The sequence below is a fragment of the Ambystoma mexicanum genome, chromosome 8 (assembly GCF_040938575.1).
Source record: "Ambystoma mexicanum isolate Mex_15411 chromosome 8, UKY_AmexF1_1, whole genome shotgun sequence".
NCBI classification, from domain to species: Eukaryota; Metazoa; Chordata; class Amphibia; order Caudata; family Ambystomatidae; genus Ambystoma; species Ambystoma mexicanum.
This window is the reverse complement of record NC_090929.1, coordinates 506,662,790-506,672,772: the sequence shown is the minus strand read 5'-3', so window position 1 is coordinate 506,672,772 and position 9,983 is coordinate 506,662,790.

The window sequence follows — 9,983 nt, the reverse complement described above, 5'->3', positions numbered from 1 at the left end:
GCTGAAGAGCAAAAGGGTTTTGAGTGCAACCCGTGTCTATTGAACACCGAACTTACATCAAGGGCCAAAAGGGAAGATTTGTGCTGAATGCAAACCGTGCCCATTGAATCCTAAGATGAACGAAACCTTAACAAATACAATTCCACATGCATTGAATACCAAACTGAGTGAAATCTTCACCAAAGTAATTTCAAATTCTGAATGAAGCCATAAACTGCATATTACAAAGAAGTACATTTTGAAGCATAACTAATTAAGACTTTGAAGTTGTTTTGAGTATATTTCACACATTATATTTGATCCATCAACTATAAAGAGAATGCCCATGAGTTGCAAAGTCCTTTACAGAGACAGAAGACAATTCTTGGTGTTGCTGAACTTAAGTCTCGGAGAAGGGAACCCTGAGGTTGGGACTAATTCTAATTTTGGTGTTGCTGAACTTAAGTCTTGGGGGGAAGGGAACCCTGATGCTGAACCTATTTCTATTTCTTGTGCTGAACTTAAATCTTGGGGAAGGGAACCCTAAGATCTGAATCCTTTATTGACTTGAGGACGAAGACTCAAGATTCATTGGTACTTGGATTTGTGTTACTTGGAACTTGGGTAAGGGAACCCAGAGCACTGGTGAAAAATACATTATTCTAAGTAGAAGAGAGTTACATTTGAGACTTTTGCTAAAACTGTTTTATACATGGCAAAGGGAGTTGAAAAGAGGCTGTGATCTGGAAGAGGGTCTGAACTTTGTGTTGGACACTGTTTCTTTTGGTTGCTGACATTCCTACACAGCGTATAGATTAGTTGTGAGGGCAAGCATAGGTTTTGGATGCAGACAGATTCTACATTTGAACTCTTTTGACTAAGACTTTCCTTAGTTTTATTTAGGTAGGGAAATCCCACCTTAGCATAGGGCAAGTTAGGTATTTTTCCATCCTGACATTTACATTAATAAAACTATTTATTTTGAATTCTGAATCTGTTGTCTGTGTCCTTCATGATGCCTTCACACTTCTCAGGAGTGATTGGCTTTTCCCATAAGGAGATGGAATCCCACGTTTTCCACAAATGAATAGGGCAAGCCATCCATTTCCAACATTATAGCTAGGTTTGCATTACACAGGTGCTGTCTGTCATCAGAATTATGATATTTCTGCCCACACTCAAACACTTCTTGTCTACAATATTTTTAAAGGAAAAAGGGATAAGCACTGATAATAACAGCATTTTAAAATGTTTGACAACACTGGAAAAACACCACCGAAGTTAACAAACCCTAAACTGTTAGGTTGTGTGTAGTGCACCAGTTGTCAAGCACGCTTTCTCTGGTTAGGGCCTTCCTGCCTCATCTAATATGGGCAGAATGTCAGTTCTTACTGTAGAGATGGCCTTAAAGGGCCACCTTATCAAGGCCATGGGTAGGGTCTACATGTGTGAGGAGAATGTGGTTTTATATCCTGGGGCGAAATATCTGTTTGCTCTTCTTTATAGCACAATACACAAAAAACAATCTCCCCTAACATATTTAGATGTCACAAAGTGATTTGTCTTAATGTAACGTCACACACAGTGATTTGAGTCTAAATATTCTTGAATTTTATGGATATAATACAAAAAGTGCAAGACAGTAAAGTGCATTATTATGTAACATTTGTTGTGCAAAAATCAATAAAATGACAATCTCATACTATGTATTCAATCATATTCAATCACACCTAATCACACATACTCACTCATATTCACAACCTACTGGACACATAAACCACATACACATTACAGTTCACAATGGACAATTGTGTGCAAATTTGCTAAAGTGCGCAAAATAGCGCAATGTAGTTCAACACAGCGTAGTTCCAATATCAACAACAAAGATGACTGCTAGTATTCCAGTCTGGCAACACAGGTAAAAAATACAGTTTGCCGAAAACGCTATGTAAGCCTTTACTGCAGCTATCAACTGTATCACTAGGGCTTGAAAGGTTATTTAGTAGTCCTTTGGATGAACAGATGTAATTTCATAATGACCTTCTCAAGTTTTGGCTACGGGCCTAAATTCTTATGACAGACCAAGCCTTCATCAGGCCGGCAGAACAAATTGGGATTTGCAAGATGAGTGCAGTCCGTAACAAGTGCGATAGAGCATTGCAGTTGTCACACCAAGATGTAGCACAACTGTGCACAGAGACGTGCTTTAATTGAACGTTTGTGTGGGCTCCGTGTTGTGGCACTGCAGCAGAGTGGTGCTTGTTGCTGCCACTTTATTAATTGAATGACAGCACTGCTTCTGCCCATGGAAATGTTACACCCCAATTTGTTTGGATTGGCGAGACTATAATCTAGTTTTGGAATTAGAAGAAATGTATGAAGGAAGATACTAATTAAGGCCAATCTTCACGCCAAATTCCTTCAGCGGAGATGCCTTCTTAAAGAGGGATATGTGGACAGGTTTAATGTCTGAAATTATTTGGAGAGACATCACTCTACGTCTTGATACTTGAACCATGCCCTCCTTCATTACTGTGGTGCCCACCCAGCTCGTCTCTGTGCACAGTTGTGCTACATATTAAGGACTGTATTCATCTTCCATATCCCAATTCGTTCTGCCACCCTGAAGAAGGCTTGGTCTGTCAAAAATGTTTCGGCCCATAGCCGAAACTCGAGTAGGCCATTATGAAATTACATTTGTTTATCGAAAGGACCACTAACTATCTTTCAAGCCCTAGTCATGAGGTTGAGAGCTGCAGTAAAGGCTTAAATATTTGTTTGGCAAACTGTATTTCTTTACCAATGCTGCCATACTGGAATACTAGCTGTCATCTTCATTGTAGATATTGGAACTACGTTGTTTTACAGTACATTGTGCTATTTTGCACACTTTAGCTAATGTTCACACACTTGTCCATTGTGAACTGTAATGTGTATCTGGTTTATGATTCCAGTAAGTTGTGACTATGAGTGAGTATGTGTGATTAGGTGTGATTGAATATGATTGAATACATAGGATGAAATTGTCATTTTGCACGACAAATGTTCTCACATAAAAATGCACAGCATTGTGTTGTAGTTTTGGTGTTAGAACCAAATCACTTTGTGTGATGGTAAATTGAGACTAATCACTTTGTTGACATCTAAATATAATAATAATCTTTATTTTGTTATAACTCAATGAGTTTTACACAAATAAAACAATCATATCGACACAAAAAATTATTTACACTCACTATAACTGAAGATAATAAATATTGACAAATCAAATTAACAAATTGCTAAAAGAAAAATATATTAAAGGCCATCAATAGACAATAACACTCAGTTGGCTATGAGCCCAAGTACTCACACTATCAGGCAATTGACAATAAGGTATTTAAATCATCAAATCATGAATGTACATAGTTACAAAGACAGGAACACAGTGTCAGATTATGTGCAAAGATTCCAGCAGCAGTCACAGACGTGATCTGCCTAATAGTCACAAATATCCCAATTAAGTCAAGCTAGGGGGAAGGGAGGTGGATCACTTCCCCAATAATCCCTTAACATGTTTCCAGACATGGAACAAGGCCAAATGAGCCTTGGTAGATTTAGTATTCCGACAGTATTCCCAAAGGTTTTTGGTCTTAATAGATTCATATGAGTAGACCAACTTGCCCAAATTGGTCATGTAGATGCAGCCCAGCTTGACACACTCAGTGAGAACCTGTCTTGCAGTTTCCAATTTATGTGTGACCCCACACAGACGACAATATCTCTCCTTGGCAATAAAATGCAATTGAGAACCCCGAACAAATAACAATGGCAGTTCATTAATACGTAGCTGTAGTAGGAAACGTCTGACATCGGGGGCTGGGCACAACAATAAGTGAGGCTGTGTCTTCCTGTACGAGTAGGTTACCATGGAGATAGCGTTGTAACATTTCAGTGTCGCCAGGTGAGAGTAGTTATTGTACCAATCCCATTTGTTGAGTTTTTTCTCAAACACTTGTCTCATTTTATCGTAAAACCACCCAGCCTCACAGTTGGGGTGCCACTCAATTTGTACAAATAGATCATCAATTAGTCTATTAGACTAGTGTAGGTACTTTCCCCAGCTGCTATTTCCTTAACGTAGTTGTCACAGAGGCATTTTAGTAGCCCAAATACAGCAGACATTTTGTGACTTTATATAGAGTAGACCTCTGTTCCTAAGTACCAAGGCCTACATTGAGGTCAGACCCAGCTCTAGACGAACAAATTCAACTGGGCAAGAAGGTCGTTGGCTCAACAGATTTCACTAGAAAGCTCCTTCAATCTGGTCCAACCATGTTAAATCACGCAGTGCCAGTGCTTCAAGCTCATATAAAGTAGCTGGGCAAAAACACTGTTTATAAAGTTGGATCACTCCAGCAAATGAAAACCCTGCCTGTTCACTGGCTACCTTGGTTATTTGGGCCGTGAGCTGACCTGCTCGTCTAAGCTTATTTTCGATCGGCCTACAGTGGCCCTGAGGGCCAATTTCAAGGCCCAGTTATTGGTAGGAGGACACATAATTCACCAGCCCCATGTCTGTGTCCATTTAAACCCTGGTCACAAGGTTCTCATGCCGGCAGGTCGGATATGTACAGGTTAAACAACAGGGGAGCCAAAAAACATCCTTGCTTGAATCCCCTGTTGATCTGCACCCTAGAAGTCACTGTGCCCATGTTGTCCAATCACACCCATGCCCAGTCTTTAGTATGGAACTCCTTTACCACCCGTAGGAGCCAGGCAGGCCAACCCAGCCTCTCCAGCTTGGCCCATAAGGTGTGTCTGTTGAATTGATCGAACGCAGATCTAAAGTCTACGAACGCAACATAAAGTGCAGGCCCCCCCCTTAGATCGTGCCTCCATTAGGTGAACAAGAGCTCTAATGTTATGTACTGTGCCTGATCATGCTCGAAAACCTGTCTGGAAAGGGTGGAGGATGTTATTAGCTTCTACCCAACTCGTCAGTCCCCTCAAAAACAGAGTAGCAAACAGCTTTCCGGTAACGTCCAGCACGGGCAGCAATCTGTAATTATTGACGTTCAATCGGTCACCTTTCTTATACAGAGGTATAGAAACATATTGCTGACATAAGGACAGCACCGCACGCTCCCTGCAGACCCTGGCGAATAATGACAGCATTACCTGCGCGCAGTTAAATATGGTATGGGAGATTGGTTTTTGTGTATTGTGCTAGGATATAATAAATAGTGTAGGATCTCAGGTTTTTGTTTGTGTCCTCTTCCTTCTAGGACCGCCTCTGAGAACAGCTGAGGGGAGAAGCCCAGGGAGAGGATGGAAATGTGTTGCAAAGGGTTGGGTCTGGCCCGGAGAAGAATGTTAATGCCTTGCACTGAGACTGCACTGTTAATTCTGTTACAATGCTCAAACCAAGCATACAAATCCACTTGCATTTTTTTTAGGTTTTATTTTATATAATAACACTGATTGTCAAGACAAAGCAGTACATATTTCCATAGCACGACATGTGAATGGTCTTTTACACTTAACAGACAGAGTTGACACCACTTTCAACATCAAAGCAAATGCACGTTTTTTCTATAAGAACCTTGTATTTGACAGGCAGTTAGAAAGGGACTTTGCAACAGAATGAAGATTTTCATTAGGGCTGAGATTCCCGAGTCACTGAATATTTGTCAGTATCTTGTAACACTGGCAGTGAATTAGTATGTGGCTCTTTGTTTCTGGAGAGGCTGGCTTTCTTGCTCAGGCCTCTTAAAAAAACAGGGGGTTGCACAAGTGCAACACTTTCAGCAGTGACCCTAAATAAGAAAGAATAGGAATAACACATTATTTGTCTTTCTGGAATTCTATACAATAATTGCTAGACTCATTAAAGGTTTATTTCAGACACACTTCGGGGGTGAGTCACTGATTTAGTCTGTTCTTAAATGCCTCAACCCAGCCTTTCATCCTTCCGAGGTCGATAAATGAGAACCAACAGAGGTTGGGTGATATTGTATTTATTTATTTTATTGTTTTTTTATAACACACTTAATACGAGTTTGGTTTCTAAGTGCGGATCCGGGATTCAAACCTCAGTTGCTGTGCTTGGTCCTGCTACCAAGGGGCAAATTAACCCAAATTGACCTATTGCACAATTGACCTAATTATGGTGGTCCTAATTGACCTTCTGTACAATTGACCTTTATATTGTTTTAGTTATTTTATATATGTAGTGGGTTGGTTTTGGATTATAAATAATATAAGGGGAATGGGTGGGAGGTTGCAGAGGGTTTTGGATTGGGTGGAGGGTTTCAGGGGGTTTCCCCCCGCATATATGTCCAAATGGACCTTCTAAATTAGGTAAATTCTCCCGAGGTTAATTCTCCCAAGGTCAATTGTGAAAAGGTCAAATAGTATACAACCATTTGTTCTATATAAAATGCTTTATGATATATAATAACACATCATTATCATTTGGCCTTGGACGTCTGCTTGCATTTACAGTAATTTGGTAACATGGGCCTATACACACTGATAAAACGATACCTATGGTGATCCATTCTTGTACGAAATGTATATCACATTATAGTGATATCGTAACCATATTTTTCATAGTGTACCTAAGGACAATGCTATGTGATGCCACTTCCTGTTTTGTCACAAGGTGAAAGGTTTTGTTCCATCGCTTCCCGTGGTGTCACTTCGGGGTGAGGTCAAATGACATCACTTCCTGTGATGTTCTCAGAGGTCAAGGGCCGTGTGATGTCACTTCTGCTACCCCTGGCATTTTGGTGAAATGACGTCCCTGCACTTTAGGATAAATGCTTGCGTAAATCAGTGGTCGAAGTGAGCGGGAGCGGTTGGGAGCGGTGCTCCGTTACTTTTTTAAATTAAGTTTTACAGCTCCTATACTTTTATTTTAAAAAGAAACCGTTCCGGAACGGTTTCGTTTTATAATAACAGTGTAGGAAGAAGTTGAAACTTGCACTTTCAGTGCACTGAACTGAACATTCCCTTAAACAGCACACACATGTGTTTGGGGGTTTGTATTGTGTGTGGGAGGGGGCAGGGCAATGGGGTTTGTGAGGAGCGGGGCAGGCCTGTAGGGCACATAGCTTCACTACTTCTTTTCTCACACTTCGACCACAGGCGTAAATTACCCGCAGGTATGGTCATAAGGCATGGCTGAACAGGGTTTTCACAAAGAAACATGTCGAACACATGAGAAATTTAAGCATGTTACAACTAACACATGTAATTGTCCACATTCACAAAGAAAACACTCATGCCTAAAAATAGGCGTACATGCATTTAGTGTGTGCATTGTATTTCATATGTATTGCATACCTTTAAACGGGGGGTTCTAACAACTACTTCATTTATTCTTCTTGGCTAATACTTTTTCCATTAAAACTGTCACTTCCTGCACATATCAGGCCATTTCTGGCTGCAATTGATGCCACTTCCCACAAATACTGCAACACATGCAGGTGATGGCAAATGCATTTGCAAATGGACGTGAATGCCTGGGTCATTTGTGAATTGTTAGATTTTTACTGCCATTTTCATGGGGCTCTCTCGCCACCCTGAATATAGCCAAAGGAACACCCTCTTTTGCAGGCCTGGGAATAAGTTATGCATGCGTAAATTACACAACCATGTACAATTTAACACCAACACAAACACAAATCCCCAGTAGCTAATTCCTTTGTCAATTTAATTTAACTCCTTTTGTGATTTAGTCACAACTTTTTCATTTGTAAATTATTACTTCTTCCAGGATTACACCAAGCTTGCTAATGAAGAAAGCTTTCTGAAGTTGGCCCATCATATTTAATGCCTCCAGCCCCCACCAGATTATGAGCATCAGTGATCGAAGTGAGTGGGAACGGTCGGGAGCGGTGTTCCACTACTTTTATTTTTTCTGTTTACCGATCCTCTACTTTTTACAACCGTATTCAGCACTCTCTACAGAGTATTTGTCCATTCATGTCCTTGTGCAAGTGTAAAGTTGTAACAGGAGCCATAGTTACTAGCCACTTAGACTATTGTAATGCCCCACAGCACCATGACAGAGTTCCACTACTTTTCCCGGTACACTTCGACCAGTGATAAGCATCTTTTTCTGTGAGACCTACAGCAAGTTGTCATTAAGTCTTTGAATTAGCTGGTACTCCATGGGTAGACACATTCTTGTACAATGGGGCACTTTCTGTGTTGGCATCTTAGAAGGTCACATGCTTGTGTAAGATGTTTCTCAAACGAAAATAACTAGTAAGACTGAAGGCCAGGTCAACAGATCTGCACGTCCAATGGTTTCCAAAAGGAAATGATGAGTCACATCTTCTCCATGGTAACTAGGATGAAAGATCAGCTAGGTTTTTGAGAGGAACATTCTCAGCTAACCATCAGAAAGAGCTGCTGCATTAAAGACAGGAAGAACAGTGTTCACATTAGAAGCAACGCTACAAACATGGACAAGCTATATATAAAGGAAAAACTGGATCGGATCAGTCACAAGAGGAGGCAGACGGGAAGAGACTGATCTATGGAGAATCCTGGATTGTCGCTCCCAATTCGTCCCATTCACTTTCATTTCCACAACTGTGGGACATGCTTACTGGCCTTTCATAAGACCTTGCTTTATTGATCTGGAAGCTTTACAATAGCATTCACAAATTCTATTTCGATATCAGTCTATTTTGGTATTGTGAAAGCCAACTGGCTCCTTTATTCTATGGACTACATTTCCCAGAACTCATTGAATGCAGCTTCACTGTCACCCTTGCAAGTCAAGGGTGAGTGGAGGAAGTAGGACAACTGTGGCTGGCAAGGGCTGGCCTTGATCCGACCTGAAGCCAGTGATCTTCAGCCATATTTAAGTATTTAAGTATGGGATTGAGTGGGGCTGACAATGATTGACAAACACATATCCCCTTAGCACTCACTTAACAGGCTAAAAGCCTCAGTTTGCTTCAATGCAGCATTGCTCAATGGTGCCGTGCTCCAGTTGTGACTAACCATGTCGTATCTAGTTTCTCGTTACTGAGTCCCAATTATCTGATATACCTGAATTCCTGATTTTTAGTAAAGCGTTTTTCTTGAGCTTGCTTTCTTGGAGAAGACCTCTGTTTCCAGTTCTAGTCCCTTTTTTACTACTTCCCTTAGTGGGGAGCAGGGATTATTGGGGTTAGTTATTGGCTTTTCTCTGTTTCTGCTTTTATCTCCACCGTTCTTTCTTGTGTGTGGCATTCTGATGTGTCTGCTTGCCTGTAGCTTATGTAGCTTATGACTGCGTATGTTTTCCCTTCTTTCCTGTTCCACACTATTCCTACTTTGCTCATTCTTTGGTGTTGCTGTGTATTAAATTCAAGGATCATCCTTATTCTTACATCCTCTTCGTGTTCCTGCGATAAGCAGGATCAGTGGGAACCACTGCCATCTCCGGGGTATTTCTTGTCCGTGTTTCTTACCACAACGTTGTTGCTTTTTCTATCAGCACCTGCAACAGCAATTGGCTGTGAGGAGCTTGCTAAGCTTCGGTGTAATTAGACGAAGCTTCCAAAAGCTCGCCCCATATCTACTGTATCTGTTTCTGTAAAACCATTCTTGCCTTGCGCAACCTGGGCTCAAGTATTATTCTGCATGGATTGTGGAGTGCTTGTTCTTGATGAGTGTTAACCAGTGGTCGCAATGTACGAAAAGAAGTAGTGGAACTATGTTCCCTGCTGGTCTGCCCCGCTCCCCACAAACCCCATCCCTGCTTCCCTCCCACACACAATCCAAACCCCGAAACTGAAGTGCAAGCCTCAACTTTGTCCTACACTTTTATTTTAAAACTAAACCATTCCAGAACGGTTTCTTTTTAAAATAAAAGTATAGGAACAGTGAAACTTAAAAAGAAAAAGTATGGGAGCACCGCTTCCGACCGCTCCCGCCCACTTCGACCTCTGGTGTTAACACCTTTGTTTGATTACCCTCTTAACTATGATTTTATAATGAAACATTTATGTTCCTGGTTG